Genomic DNA, 16,097 nt, shown 5'->3' on the forward strand with positions numbered 1-16,097 from the left:
GTATATCCGAGCCAAGGCTCGAAGTCGGCTAGATTGTGGTGGGGAATTTCATGGGTCTCTTCCACGGTTTAAGAGACATGTGCATGATCAGTTTGGGGTTGCTGGCTTTCAATAGGTATAGGAGTGGAGTTATTGACATTCTTATTGGGAGTGTACGCCACATTGGGTGGCGTATAGTTGAGAGGCAAGCCATATGACGGGAAGGCGTGCTCGTTTTGAATTTGCACATCATGGGGGCCGCCCGTACTTCCTAAATCTTTGCCTACCATATTTGAGGTTGGATGATTCATTTGCTTGAGGCCGGATGGGGACGTCGGGTTCACCTTAGCAACAACGCTGGTAGCGGCAATTGCAACCGCATTGGCTTCCATTATCTTCTTCACGCTCATCATGGCCTCCATCATTGTGGCCATTTTCTCTTTAATGGCCTCCATGTCGGCCTTCGTCTTCTCTTGTATCTCCTCTACTTCACCCATTATTCTAGCTCTAGCACGAGTTCGGTAAGGGCGTCGTAAAGCATGTCCCTTTCTTTTTTATAACAATGATTAAGTTCATTTTATTTTATTTTTCAAGGAAAGAATGCAACGAGCAATGCAACCAATGAAAAGCATGGATGCATGCGAATGATGTACAGTTGAAGTATTGCGAATTTTTACGCAAGATATGGGGTTGAATCAATTTAGATTTTCAACATGGTCCATGACATCTTTGTCAAGGTGAAACTGGAAGTAACAAGGACATCAATAATCCTAAATATGTTTGGCAGTAGACGAAGCAGTGATGTGACTCGATTCATCTTTTGCCCCAATTTTGCAAGACGGTTACTTCCATATTTCAACTTGACTTGATGAACCTTTTTGTAAAAGCATGAGCTTGGTTCAACCCTATAATCCAAGGAATGGCAATTCTGATCGCCAATACTTCAACAACATCTCATAGGGATGAATGACTCGGGCATACTTTAAGCTTATGCACGGAAAATGTAATTATGAAATTGAGATGCCCGAAGAAACACCATTTCCTAGTTAACCATGCATTAGGTACCATGTTCAATTATTTTGCTTTTAAGTGAAACGGGTTTATGATCCCAACATGGTTGGCTCATGGTGCCTAACACATGAAACTAAGAATGTAGTGTGAAGTTTCACGCTTCCCCCTTTTTTTGTTTTTGTTTTGTAGAGGAAAACGCAAGGATGAGCAAACATGAAAACAAATGGTATGCAATTTTGAAGATCAAAAAGTTTGTTGAACGCATATGCATGCTGATGCCATGACTCATGCAAAATGTGAGGCTGGAATATGATAACGGACAAATGCAGGATATGTCCATTATGATGTTATGAAGAGATGCTTATGTGGTGCATGATATGAATGCATTTTATGGACACGAGAGCCCGGAAAATTATCTCTTCTTACTTGCGCATTTGGGGGCGCAGTGCCCCATGTGTACAATTAAGAAGGTGATATGGACCTTCCGGCTTCCCGTGACAAAGGACGAGACCAACATACAATGCATGCTAGAGATAAAATGCGGGAGTGACTTGATTCGCACTGATTTTTGGAGTAAAAACGTGGGATAAACTCATTTTATTCAAAAAGTTATAACTAGTCAAGATCTGAGCGACAATACAAACTTCCTAGCGGTTTCTAATCATATGGTCCATTAAGTCTATCATATGTTGACAATAGCTGAGAAGTCCGTGGATCTTCTTGGGGGCGGAGTAGGTGTCCGCCATTGCTTTGGCCTTGGCTAGCAATCGGGGAAGTTCTTGACTCCTGTTCAAAGTAAGAGCAAATCGGTCCGTCCACATTGTTGCCTCTTGGTGCCATGAATCAATTACCCTCTCCCTTGCTTCGCTTTCTGCTGATATCTTGGCGTACTCATCCTCTAGCCTTTGCTCATGAGTCGCCGCTAGATTTAGCTTCTCTTTGCACTCATCGATGATGGCCCACATATTCCCTTCAGTCTCGCTTAACTGTTGGGACAAATTTCTTTTCGACCTAAGGTAAGCCTTTAGCTCGTCCTTCAAGATCATGCCTTTGACCCGTGATGATTCCTTTCACCTCTTCGGAGCTTGAGCTTACTATTGCTGCCCTATAAAGCCCCTCAAAACTTTGCTGGCACGTGTTCTTCCTTTCGGGCCTTCTTGGTTTCTCGTTCCAAGGCTTCAGCGGTGGCCATATTGACGTCCCTTAGTTCATCATACTCTTTTCAGACTTTGATGGCTATGGACTTTAACTTCTCTTCGACTACTCGGGCTCTTTCAAGCTCTGCCTTTAGGGCTTGTACCTCATCACTTTCTTCCGAAGCTTTAACCTCATCGTCCCTCACAGTCTTTAGATTTGGGAGCCAATCCAATCCTTGTGTTCGGACTCTCAGCCACTTATGATAGCCGCCGATGATCCCATTACTGCTTCCCCTAAGCTCTCTATCCTTTCTTCACACCGCATCCCATGCCTTGCGAACTCCTTGGAGTACCTTTGCATTGGGGTCACTGAAACCCCGTGTAATGAAAGGCGTGATGCTTTCGTCTAATGGCGCTCCTCTCATGGGGTAGCCAAGCTGTCTTATGGCGAGGACGGGATTATAATTAATACAACCCCATGTTCTCATCCAGGGAACATTTGGACATCCTTCGCATGAAGATACAATCCTGATTCTTCCTTCCTTCTAGCGAGGGAACCAATTAACAGACGCCCCTCCATGCTAGCCAAGAGTTGGTCCCAATTCGCCTTTCCTTTTTCGACGCACGAGCGGTGACCTTGTAGCGGATAGACGGGCCTACCTTCTTGGAGAAAAAGGTGTGAAACTAACCACACATAGAGAGCCAGTGCACAACAAACAATTCTTGCGCTGCTCTTTTCACATCCCCGGTCGAACGTGTCATATAGGTCGGCTAGCATAGCGACAACCGGGCTTTCCTTGTGGTTATGATAGGCGAGAAAAGCGTCGATCGCTGCCGGGCCGGATGTCCTGGACATCGTATCCGACATCGTGGATCCTGCAGCTTCAATTCTTCATTTGACTTTTATCTTGCCTTGTGCATTGTGCAGCCCAATCTGATTCCTTGACATAATGTTAGGCATCATGTGCAGCAACTCCAGCTTTCCTTCATTGTCTAAGTGCTTATGTTTTAACAAAATTTTAGCCAATCTTTTAAAACTCAGTAAAGCTAAGCACTAACAAAAGGTATTAGGCTGCCTCCTAGTAGCGCTTCTTTAACGTCTTGAGCCAGACGTAGGACGACAACCTGTCGATCACGGGCCCAGTATCTGCTCGTACCTGCCCCTAAGTCTCCAAATAGAGGAAAATAGTACTGCATAGTAAAATATGACTATGCTACCACTTACCTTTGCTTACCTTTGGCCTTGGACTTGGTGTGGTATCGACCAAATCTTCTCCTATCCTCTAACTTACAGGACAACAATGATTCATATGCATGCTTATGATTAGGCAGTTCAAGGGTAATAATTCAAACAAATATTTATTATGTTCAAAATTACTTAAACGCTCACGGCAACCCTATAGATCGAGCGAGATGGCTCGGGATCGATCGCATGCACCGTTTGAAGGATGGCAATGGATTGTCACACTTTGGTGTATGACCAATTGAAACTTTCTTGATTTAAGGTCATAGAGTGATGCCAGGGGTCTATTGACCCCACTGAAACTTGATGGCAAGGGTTGATCTTGACAAAATTTACGTAACAAAGCTACCCTTGGATTCGAAAGCAATCTCAAAGAGTTTGCATGAGAGACTAACGTCAAATGTTTGGGCATCTTCCACGAGCTCTTAGCCAAATGAGTTTGCTTCTCAAATGTGCAAGTGTGAACCTTAGGGGTTTCTCTTTTTGTTTTATATATTTGTTTGACAATCATAAGCATGTGCATGTTTCATTCTAGAATCCTAACTTAAAAGCAAATTAGTCATTCCTTGATCCACATGGGCTTTATTGGGCTTGTAATGTGGTTAGGGGTTAGAGGGCTATGAAAGAAATGATTAGACAGGCTCTAAGTGTGTTTGATGGTTATATTGAGTAAGAACCTCAAGAGCGTCTTGCCCGTTCCTTTTGTTCATTTCCACTTTGTAGTTTGCATTGCTCTTCCTATTGGTTTAGCGATGGTTCCCACTCAGGGATTCTATTTTGTTTTTGCTATTTTTCTTTGTTGTTGTTTTTAGAAAACAATATGCTTTGGCTCGGAGGGGGTAGCAAAGGATAGACTAGTGTTTGGGATATTGAAACATGGCCATGTGTCATTTCAAATCTTGACTAGATTCTCTCTGTAGTTTGGATTTTGAGACAAAAACTTAATAACACGCCTCCGATTGTTATTTATTATTTTTTTCCTTTTTCTTTCAACCCTAATTTTTGCTTAGGCCGCCTTTTTGGGTTTTCAACCTAACGAGTGAGAAATTCTAATCTGCCCCTAGGTTTGCTTAAGGCTCATGCACGGTGCCTCTCATTGCCCCAGTGTAGGGCTCTGAGGCATCCATTTGATTTTTTTTTGTTATGACCTTGTAACAAGGCAAAATGAAAGAAACTGTGCAGATTCTTGAAAATTAATTTTCAAGGATAAGAAACATTTAAAAGATTTTCATTTGGTAGATTAAGTCAAATGACTCCTGTTTTTTATAAGCTCACATTTCTCTCAAAAAGACAACTTTTAAGAACGATGAAATGAGGTCACATGAATGTCTGTACATCATTTGAAACACAGTCAATCAAACGTGTTTTTTTTTTTACTTTTTACTTTACTCATCATTTACGGCACCCTCACCAAACATGTAGAACGAGCAATTTATGATTGAACGGACTTGGGGAGTCAAACTCAAGAGCACAGGTCGCTTGAGCAAACAACGACTTACACTCACATTCCAGTGGAAGTCAATAAGCAAAGATGTAATTGTGAGAGAATGGGAAACAAGGATGTCAAATTTATCCATATTATTAGCATTGTAATTGTGGTTTACAATAATGGCATAAACTTGAAAATCCTACTGAGTCACTGGAGACATCTAAAACCAACCTTCAACATGGGTTCCTTCCTCATTCTCCTTCTCTCCATTTGCCCCAGGCTTTTTATTTGTCAAAGCGAGACAATCAAATTTGCCTCTCCTCAGACCCACTTCAATCCTTTCACCGGCGAACACTAAATCGCCAAATCTTGAAGGAATATAATCCACCATCTTTTCATAGTAGGACACCGATAATGCATCTACTATCATCGTTATCAACTCCCTCTTGGGGGCGCTACTTGAGTTGCCATATCCTTCCACCTTTGGGCGTACCTTTTGAAAGACTCGTGCTCCCTTTTTCAGAAGTTTTGTAGCTGCATCCTATCTGGAACCATATCGAAATTGTACTAATACTGCCTAATGAAGGCAACCATTAGGTCTTTGCAAGAATGGACTCGGGACAGTTTTAGATTAGTGTACCAGGTGACAGCTACCCCAGTAAGACTTTCCTGGAAGAAATGCATCAACAACATTTCATCTTTTGTGTATGCCCCCATTTTCCTGCAATACATCTTCAGGTGGTTCTTGGGGCATGTAGTCCCCTTGTACTTATTGAAGTCGGGCACCTTGAACTTTGGAGGGATGGTGATGTCAGGCACGAAGCACAAGTCCGCCAAGTCAGAAAAAGCATAACTTTCACTTCCTTCAACGGCTCCAAGCCTTTCCTCTATATGATCCAACCTTCTCTTCTCTGCCATAGCAAGAGGGATTCCTCCTGCCACAAAAAGCAAGGGTTGTGGTTGTGGGAGAAACGGAGGGCATATTTGAGGTGAGGCTTGAAGTCGGCTAGATTGTGGTGGGGTATTTCATGTGTCTCCCCCATGAGTTGAGGGACAAATGCATGATCAGATTGAGGTTTTTGGTTCTCGATGAGTATGGGAGTGAAGTTATTGACATTCTTATCGGGAGTGCGCGCCACATTGGGTGGTGCAAAGTTGGGAGCCAAGTCATATGGTGGGAAGGAATTCTTGTTTTGAACTTGCACAAAATGGGGGTCGCCCGTACTTCCCAATTCTTTGCCTGTCTGCCCTACCATATCTGAGATGGCATGATTTATTTGGTTGAGGCTAGATGGGGGAGTCAAGTCCACCTCAGCAATGGCACTGGTAGCGGCAATTGCTGCTGCATTGACCTCCATTATCTTCTTCATGCTCATCATGGCCTCCATCATTGTGGCCATTTTCTCTTTAATGGCCTCCAAGTCGGCCTTTATCCGATCTTGCACCTTGTCTACTTCACCCATTACTCTAACTCTAGCACGCGTTCGGTAAGGGTGTCGTAAAGTGCATTCTTTCCTTTTGATAACAATGATTACAGTTCGGTTTTCAAGGAAAGAATGCAATGAGCAATGCAACCAATGAAAAGCATGAATGTATGCGAACGATGAATTTTTGAAGTATTGGAAATTTTACACAGGACACAGGGTCAAGTCAAATCAGACGACATTGTTTATTACATCTTGTCAGAGTCAAAGTGAAACTGGAAGTAACAGGGACATTCACAATCCTAATTTTGTAAATCATGGGTTGGCAGTAGACAAAGGAGCGATGTAACTCAATTCATCATTTGCCCCAATTTTGGCAAGCCGGTTACATCCATACTTGACCTTGACTTGATGAACCTTTTCTTAAAAGCATGTGCTTGGTTCAACACCATAATCTGAGGGGAAAAAAATTTGATTGGCAATACTTCCTCAATCATAGAGATGAATGACTATGGCATGCTCAAGATATGCATGGAAAATGAGATTGAGATGCCCGAAGAACCATCATTTTCCTAGTGAACCATGCATTAGGTTTCACATGATTTTCACTCCTTTTTTTTTAAAAAAATGGGCGTATAATCCCGACATGGTAGGTTTTCAGCCATCGTCATGGACCCAACACATGTAACTAAGAAAGTGGTATGACTTTTTTTTGTTCTCTTTTGATTTTTGATTTTTTTTGCAGAGGAAAATGCAAGGGTCATGCATGAGTGAACATGACATGCAAATGATGAAAATAAAATGTATGCAGTATTCAAAACAAAAGAGCATGCTAAATGTAGATGTGTGGTAATGCAATGACTTATGCAAATGCAATGCACGAATATGATGAACGAAAAACGTGGGAATGATATGTCCATTGCAATGTCATGAAGAGATGCTTATGTGGTGTATGATACAAATGTATTTTACAGACACGAGAACTTGGAAAATTATTTCTTCTTACTTGCAACATTTGGCAGTACAGTACCCCATGTATGCACTTAAAAAGGCGATATGGACCTTCCGACTTCCCGTTACAAAATGACGGTACCAAAATACAACACATGCATGATGACACAATGCGGACATAAACGATCAAAAGCGCATGGTTTAGTGCAACAGGGGGACACACAAGCATGGCAACATCATAAAAAACAATCATACAACAGAGACGCACATGACATTTAGAAGGTATGCATAGTAGTGTTAAGGAAAACAAAACACCCAGCGTGTTCGCTTCGTGCCCCTATTTTAGGAACCTAAACTGGTGGAACTAAAAGGCTTTTAGTGCTAACTCCCAAGGTGGTTATATCTCTCAATGGTTTCTAGAGATATCATTCCCTTTGACATCAATGTTATGGCGGTAGGGACTACCAGCGACAACATATCATCAAAGTTAAAAACTCTAGATGAGGTTTCACTATCATCAAGCAAGTCGGGGACTTAGCATGATCACAAATTCAGCTCTACTTCCTATGTTCCCACAGACTTGGGTATAGGGCCCTTTTTCAACTCATGGTGTGTGCAAAAAGTATGGGTGTTTGTGTGCATCAAATGAATAAATATCTATCTCATGCCTACATTTAAAAACACACTAAAAGCATCAAAGAGTTATAGAACATTAGAGAAATAAAGGGAAACTGACAAAAAGGGGAAGTCATGATATTGAACAAGATTAGAAGGCCTAACTCTCTAAAACTGTCCCCAGTGGAGTCAAGGGTGTGTCTTCCATCAAAGGGAAACGCATGGAGTCGCCACCAACGTTTATTCGAGGAAAACGTTAGAAAAATCAGAAATACGATGGTCTACGTATTTTGAAAATTAGGGTTCGGGAGTTGTTTTTACGCATGGGCAAGGTATTAGCACCTCACGCGTCCATCACAAGGGATGGCAGTCTCTAATCAAGTGTGCAAATCCGGACTTCAAAATTATGTATTTTTCCTTTTTATGCTTTTTTATGTATTTTCTTTCCTTTTTATGTTTTTAACTTTTTTGTGGTCAACAAGGGTGTTTCCCTTGCTCCTACGTATTCCTAAATTGTGATGAAGAAATCAGACCTACGTAGTTCTTTAAGAACAAAACGTTGGTTAAGTTGTTTTATCTTTTATGAAAGATTGATTTTTGTTGCGAACAAAAGTCGTTTAAGGTGTTGGACCTTTAAATGATCTTGTGATTTTTGAAAAGAGAGAATCGTTAAGGCGCCAGACCCTTTTGAACGATCTCTTGATTTTTGAATGGAGGGGAGAACCGTTAAGGTGTTGGACCTTGAACGTTTTCAAATGACCTTTTTGCGGGCAAAATTTTGATTTGCGAGTTGATTTTAGCCTTAGTTTCACTTGGTTATTTCTCAACTCATTTAAAGAGAACTTTCAAAGTAAATGTCCGGTTGAAACTCGCCCTTTTAATGATCAACCGAGGTTACAGCACAAACGATCAGTTGAATTTTATTTTAAAGGTGATTAAATGAGATTACAATGCAAACAATCGGTCATAATTCATTTTAACATTGATTAAGTGAGGTTATGGCTTAAACGATTGGTCAAAATTCCCATAAAACGAAGAAAAAGAATACCGAAAGTAGACAAGATGAAGATGAAAACATACAAAGCAAGAATGGACCCCTAAGGGTTCATAGAATGTACTCAAAGCTTCAAAATTGAAAACTAGCCGGTTGAAGATCGACAAACGACGAAGAACGTTCAGGGAATTGATCACGGAAAAGTCACAGAAGCCTTATGGAAGCATCTTGACTTGGATTTTCTTCTTCTTTCTCCTTCTTTTCACTAATTTTAAGTGAAATATGCTTGCCCAGGGTGCTGAACCCTTCCCTTCAGCCTCCCATTCCCTTTTATAGCCAAAATAGGGGAGGAGGTTGCCGCCCAACTCACCTAGGCGAGCTTAGCTCGTCCATGTGAGCTGGTAGCTTCAACCAGAAGCAACATGCTCGCCCAGGTAAGCTGTTGCTTCCTCTAGAAGGTTCCTAACAGGCCTAGATGGGCCCAGGGCAAGGTACCCCCCCCTAAATTGATCAGTTCACCCCAATTTTGTGTTTTTTGGATGATCTCCTTTCGATACATTGCGAAACTTTACAAATTACGCGGCGATGAGTGTTTAGCATGTCAATTTGGTCAGCCAAAGTCCGTATGTTGACAAGCAATTGTCCCCGGACGAAATTTGGGTATGACAGTATCTTAAACATAACATACATGTAAATTTCAACAAAAGTCAAATACAAGTTTCCTAGATAGGAATCATCAATTATCAATCACTTAAAAATTTCTAAATCCCGGTCTTCTTTATTATTTTCACTACTATTACAATTTTAGTTTCATTTCTGAAAATTGAAATCCCAAACATAACCACCCAAGAAACTCTTATTGTCTCTACTAAGAGGCTTTTTTTAATCAACCCATCGCAACACTATTCTTCAAAAGGCTACTTTTGGTTTTCTATAGCCACACACTAACCACATTGTAACTACAATTTAAAACAACGACCATTTGGAATATGGAAAATTTGGGTGAATTCTTCTCTAACCTATTTTTTTCCTTCTTTTTCTCCCCCAAAATTGGTGCCCCATTTCCACACAAATTAGTCAAATTAGGTCATCAAAAGAATCTACAAGACTAGATGCTTGGCATGAATTGGTCAACCTAACAAGCAAAAGAATCTACAACCTAACCTAACAATCAAGCATAGATGCTTGGCATGAATTACAAGACTAACATGAACAATTTCAACTCAAATGAACCAAAATTAACTAGAAAATCCAAAAAGGTCAAAATTTTGTAACTCAACTAAAAATACGACTCAGATGGCAAGAAAGATCTAGGCTGCAGCCCGAGTTCATGTACATGATTTGTAGCTAAGTTTGATCTGATTGAGATGCAAAAATTCAGAAATTGGAGACATAAATCAAAGTGATATGTCAACAAAATGACGAATAAGGATTTAAAAGAAATGCAAAGAGAAGTGAAGTGCCACAACACATACCATTTAGGATCTGATTAGAGCCTGCAACTACAAACATGTGAGTGAGTATTTGCCAACAAAGAACACCAACTTGTTTCTCCAAAGCAAACACAACAACACGAACAAAAAATGAAGAAGGTGTGTTTAACACCCCACGTTAGTATATTTGGAATTCAATTAATAAATTACTGATATTTTAGTGATACTAATTTTAAATTGTTTTATCATGATTTAATGTTAAATTCAAAACTGAATATTAATAAAAAATTAAAATTATTAAGTAGTTAATTAAAATTTAATAATATTAATTTAATATGATATATAAATTCATAATACATGTATTAAAAAAGAAAAAAAAACATACATGATTATACAAACAAAATTATGCATCTCACATTTCAAATGAAGATTCAAATTTGCTAAAAAGTATTCAATATTTGTTATAAATTCTTTTAATTAGTATATTTTAAATTTTATTATAAGAATTTAATTTGAGTATACCAAAAGTGTAAAAAAATTATATTTTATCTATTTTTTTTAATGAGATAAACTATCAAAACTATTAAATTTTATAATAATTACTTTAAAATTCATAGATAGAATGATTTTTAATTTTTTGATGATATAAAAAAATCATTAGAAGTACATAAAAATTAAGGTCATATAATAAATATCTCTTATTTTGGTTTTCTTAACTAATTATGAATGTATTTTTTTAAAAAAATAAATATAATTAAGAATTAAAAAATATCAATTTAGATATGTTACAAGTAATATAAATAATTTTAAACATTTAAATTGTAATTTAAACATTAGATTGAATATTTAATTTCAGAGTATCCGTTGACACAATTCAAAATGCTCCACCATCAATGGAGATTATTAATTTTCCAAAACAATTATTTACTATAATTTTAACATTTGTATTTTTTTAAGAAAATTGATTATATTTATAATTATTTAATATATGTATATTAATAACTTACACACAAATGTATTATTTTGACTTCTTAAGAATCTATATCTATTATTATTATTATTTTAAAATTTAGAGAATATTAATAAAATAAGAGATAACAAAATATTAATTTTAAAATTATTTTTTCAAAAATAATTATTTACTTTTAGAAATTATTAATTTATTAATTATTTAATATATGTATATTAATAATTTATACACAAATATATTATCATGACTTCCTAATGATTTATATTTTATCTCATGCGTTATTACTTGGAAAACTAAAATTTTAAAAATATCTTATTTTATATATTGTGCTTCAAAAGAAATTAAACGAGACCATGACTTAGTGTATAATATCTCCCATTCATAATTTGATTTCTTTAGTAATAGAATGTGAATTTAATTTAAATCAATTTCATATTAGTTTTTTTTAACTGCAAATTTTATTGATAATGAAAAAGTCACAATGAGTAACCTAACCGTACAATACACAGAACAAATAGGTGTTGAATTATTGAATCCAATGACATTCATTCAGAAATATTCTTTAACCATTCAAATGAATTGTTCAAAAGTCAAAGCATGGAAAAGAAAGGCCACTAATACAATCACTGAATTAGGACCAAAACATAAATCAGGACTACTCTAATATACTTAAATAGCATCATGATTAATTTGAAAATAAAAGCTTCTAATAACATTTTTCAGGCATTTAGCCTGGCATTTACCCTTCTCAGAAGATTTTTAATTCCAGAATCCAGTTGGGCTCTCATTTGAGGGGAAAGTGTATGCCCTGAAGTCTCCATGGTTGATGCCATCATCTCCAACCTCTGCTTCATAAACTCAAGAGAAGGAGGTGTCTCACTAGGCATTTCGATAGTCAAAGTTTGTTGGGTAGGGGTGACACCAGGCATGGTCATAGAACTAGTTGGTTGGATTGGGATCAAACCAGGCATTTCCATAGGCTCAATTGGTTGAATATGGGTCACGCAAGGAATTTCCATAGATTGGTCAATTGGTTCGATATGGGTCACACTAGGCGCTACCATAGACTCAGTTGGTTGGGTAAGGGTCACGCCAAATATTTTCATTGACCTAGTTGGTTGGTTTGGGGTCACACCAAGCATTGCCATTGACTTAGTTGGCTTTGTAGGGGTTGCCATAAAATTGGTTGGTTGAGTCGAGGTCTTCTGGAATCTATTGCTACCCTGCTTAGCTTTTGAATCAGTTCTATGTTTCCTCAAATTCCTATGCCTTCTGTGAAGGAACAAATGGCCCAATTAGTAATTTATGGCTAATCAATTAAAATAACAAGGCCATGTTATAGTGTATTAAAACATGTTACACATTAGCCAAACAATTCACAAACATTCAACACATTATAAGACAATAGAATTGTTAAATGAGATTGGGATGGATGCCCAAAATAATCTCACTCAGAAATTTTACATTGGAAGGTATGTGTTGTGTGGGAAAGTGATTCTAAATGTAAACCAAACAGAGCCCATAAAAAAAGTAGAAAACTAGATTTCCATCTAGAATACAACTATTATTTGAAAAATTCACAATCACCACATAAAACATAAGAAAGTGCATAAATGTTTTGTTAGGGCTTTTTCAGTCACAATGGTGTTTCCAATCGCTATGGTTTAGTCATTTTGTTCTCATCAATAGATTTGAGATCTTCAGTTCCCATAGTCGAAACCACATCCATTAATTGTTGCCTTCTAAAAATCTATCTAACACAATGCATGCATAACAAAGACACAACCCGAACTAGCAGACAACTTGCATAGAAAAAAAATGAAGGGAAAAATATTAAATCAATCAACATTTTGAATGGCTTCCAGATAACAAAAACTTTCTTACCAGATTCCTTTATGATTCAATTCTAGAAGCCTGCACAATAGAGAAAACTTTACTTACTCAAACTCTCAGTGAAGGAATGGAAAGGTATATATAATCAATTCAAGAGCTGACAATGACACCCGTTAATCACAAAAATACATAACGATCTAGAAAGAATTAAAATATATAAAAACATTAATTTTAATATTTCAAATAAAACAATATTTTTAAGGAAATAGACAAGAATTGGAAAAGAAAGTCAAGACAATAAATGATTTATCAGACCAAGAGCATTGCATGTAACGGGTTCTTGAATTCAACAATGTAACCCCTTCACCCCATCATAAGTTTTAGAAATGTTTTGAAATGGGCAGTGCACAATGAATCACCAAAATTGACTTGTTGTAGCAGGTAATTTTAACCGGTTATATGAAGTTTAGATATTTATTGTTTAGTCCCTTATTATTTCAGTATGTGTACCATTCAGTTTGATTAGTTCATATTTGCTCTCTATCCTTGTATGGTGAATGTTCTCCAATGTCTCTTTGATAATTGTTTTTACATCTTATTTTATGGGAAATTTGTTGAGTCCAAAACCCTTGATGCTTTAATTATTACAAACCTTCTAAACACAAATCATAAGCCTTTTCAATTAATGCCTATTTATGAGTTTGCTTAAGTGTATTAAGAAAAGACAAGTTCTATAAAGACACCAATTGAAGTAAACTTAGGGCTGTCCTGAGTGACTAAAAAAAGTGACAAGCTTGCACTATCACACATGTGATCATTAGCAACATTTAGTAAAAAGTTCCTAAGATCTTTTGACAACATTTAAAAAATGTTGCCAAATATGAATAAATGTTACTAATATGTTTTTGCAACATTTTATCGAATGTTGTATATAACTCACGTCACTAAAGGTTTTGGTGACATGAACTATACACAACATTTGATAAAATGTTTCAAAAATATATTAGTAACATTTATTCATATTTGGTGATATTTTTTAAATGTTGTCAAAAGCTTTTAGCAACATTTTCCTAAGTGTTAGGGAAAAAAAGGTTAATAAAGGTCATATGTGTAGTAGTGTTGAAAGCTCAAAAGAAGACTCGAAGTGTCCTTGGTTGTACTGCAATGAAGAAGTCAACATACTCACTGGATGAAGAGAAAAATTTTAAGCCCTGAGAAGTATTCAATAACTAAAGGACAAGAAGAATGTCACAGACATGAAGATTTTCACAATGAACATGACATGAAGAATAACATTGTTGTAACACATTCAAAATGGAATTTCATCAACAAGACAAGTTCATTATGGACATTGTATCTAGAGTTCCATAATGAAATTAAGGTATTCTTGGTGGCTATGGAAATCTTGAAGAAAGATTTTTAACTTTCATGTGCAAGTCGTGGTCTGATACAACTTGGATCATGGACAAAATTGAGCCTAAAGTTACAAATGTTGATCTTCCTGGACAACTTGATAAGTGGGCAGTAATGTAAAGAGTGCTTGAGCTACAAAAGTGAATTTGAGATGATATTAGTCTTTGTGTAAATTGATCGCCCCCCACTGCAGTTACTTCTTGTACATTTATGTCTCAAGGAAATTTCAATGGGGGTTTACCGAAAAGCGCACCGGATTGTCAAGTATTTAAAATTAAAATTGATGAATCTGAGTATCGAACACAAGGAACTAATGTTAGCCTGAATTAAGTTCAGAATCGAAGCATTGTTGAGAGAACATGTATAAGTGATAATTTCAAACAAAATTTAAACTAAACTTGTATGCTAAAAACTATAAAATGCAACGTAAATAAAATGACAGCAGTAGGTAGATATGTTGGGTCTTTCTAACAAACAAGCTGATGCATGGAAATATATTTCTCTAATCAATCATGCTCTTGTGTTCTATGCTGTAGCCTAAATTACTAAACCTTTGATCCCTCGTCAGGCTGGATATCCAAGTTTCATCCGCAGATCCCTCATGTAAGACTACACCCAATTTAGATAGCCCTCTTAGGTTTAGACTAACTTAAACTGAGTTTCATCCGCAAATCCCTCATGTAAGACTAGACTCAACTCAAGTAGCTTACGAAAGTTTAGCCTAATTTAGCCTAAGCTTCGTGCGCAGATCCCTCATGTAAGACTAGGCCTAAACTAAACAACATTATTGCAACAGCATAATTAAAACCAAAACTTAACCCGCAGGTCCCTCATGTAAGATTAAGTTCCGATCCTACTTCAATCAAGTTCTAAGGCAACAGTACATTTCCTAATGCTAAAGTCACCTAACTAAGCCATGAGAAGTATTCAATAACTAAAGGACAAGAAGAATGTCACAGACATGAAGATTTTCACAATGAACATGACATGAAGAATAACATTGTTGTAACACATTCAAAATGGAATTTAATCAACAAGACAAGTTCATTATGGATATTGTATCTAGAGTTCCATAATGAAATTAAGGTATTCTTGGTGGCTATGGAAATCTTGAAGAAAGATTTTTAACTTTCATGTGCAAGTCGTGGTCTGATACAACCTGGATCATGGACAAAATTGAGCCTAAAGTTACAAATGTTGATCTTCCTGGACAACTTGATAAGTCTGCAGTAATTTTAAGAGTGCTTGAGCTACAAAAGTGAATTTGAGATGATATTAGTCTTTGTGTAAATTGATCGCCCCCCATTGCAGTTACTTCTTGTACATTTATGTCTCAAGGAAATTTCAATGGGGGTTTACCGAAAAGCGCACCGGATCGTCAAGTATTTAAAATTAAAATGGATGAATCTGAGTATCAAACACAAGGAACTAATGTAAGCCTGAATTAAGTTCAGAATCGAAGCATTGTTGAGGGAACATGTATAAGTGATAATTTCAAACAAAATTTAAACTAAACTTGTATTCTAAAAACTATAAAATGCAAGGTAAATAAAATGACAACAGTAGGTAGATATGTTGGGTCTTTCTAACAATCAAGCTGATGCATGGAAATATATTTCTCTAATCAATCATGCTCTTGTGTTCTATGTTGTAGCCTAAATTACTA

General features: G+C 37.0%; 1 long non-coding RNA gene across 1 annotated transcript; it reads right to left on the reverse strand.

The window, feature by feature from the left end:
• Nucleotides 1-12,008: 12,008 nt before the first annotated feature.
• LOC114401572 lies at nucleotides 12,009-13,123 on the reverse strand. Its single transcript, XR_003664302.1, has 2 exons — nucleotides 13,070-13,123; nucleotides 12,009-12,457 (listed from the first exon to the last, which is right to left on the reverse strand). It is a non-coding gene; the product is annotated as an uncharacterized LOC114401572 (long non-coding RNA).
• Nucleotides 13,124-16,097: the final 2,974 nt, after the last annotated feature.

Source organism: Glycine soja, chromosome 20, assembly GCF_004193775.1.
Source record: "Glycine soja cultivar W05 chromosome 20, ASM419377v2, whole genome shotgun sequence".
Taxonomy (NCBI): Eukaryota; Viridiplantae; Streptophyta; class Magnoliopsida; order Fabales; family Fabaceae; genus Glycine; species Glycine soja.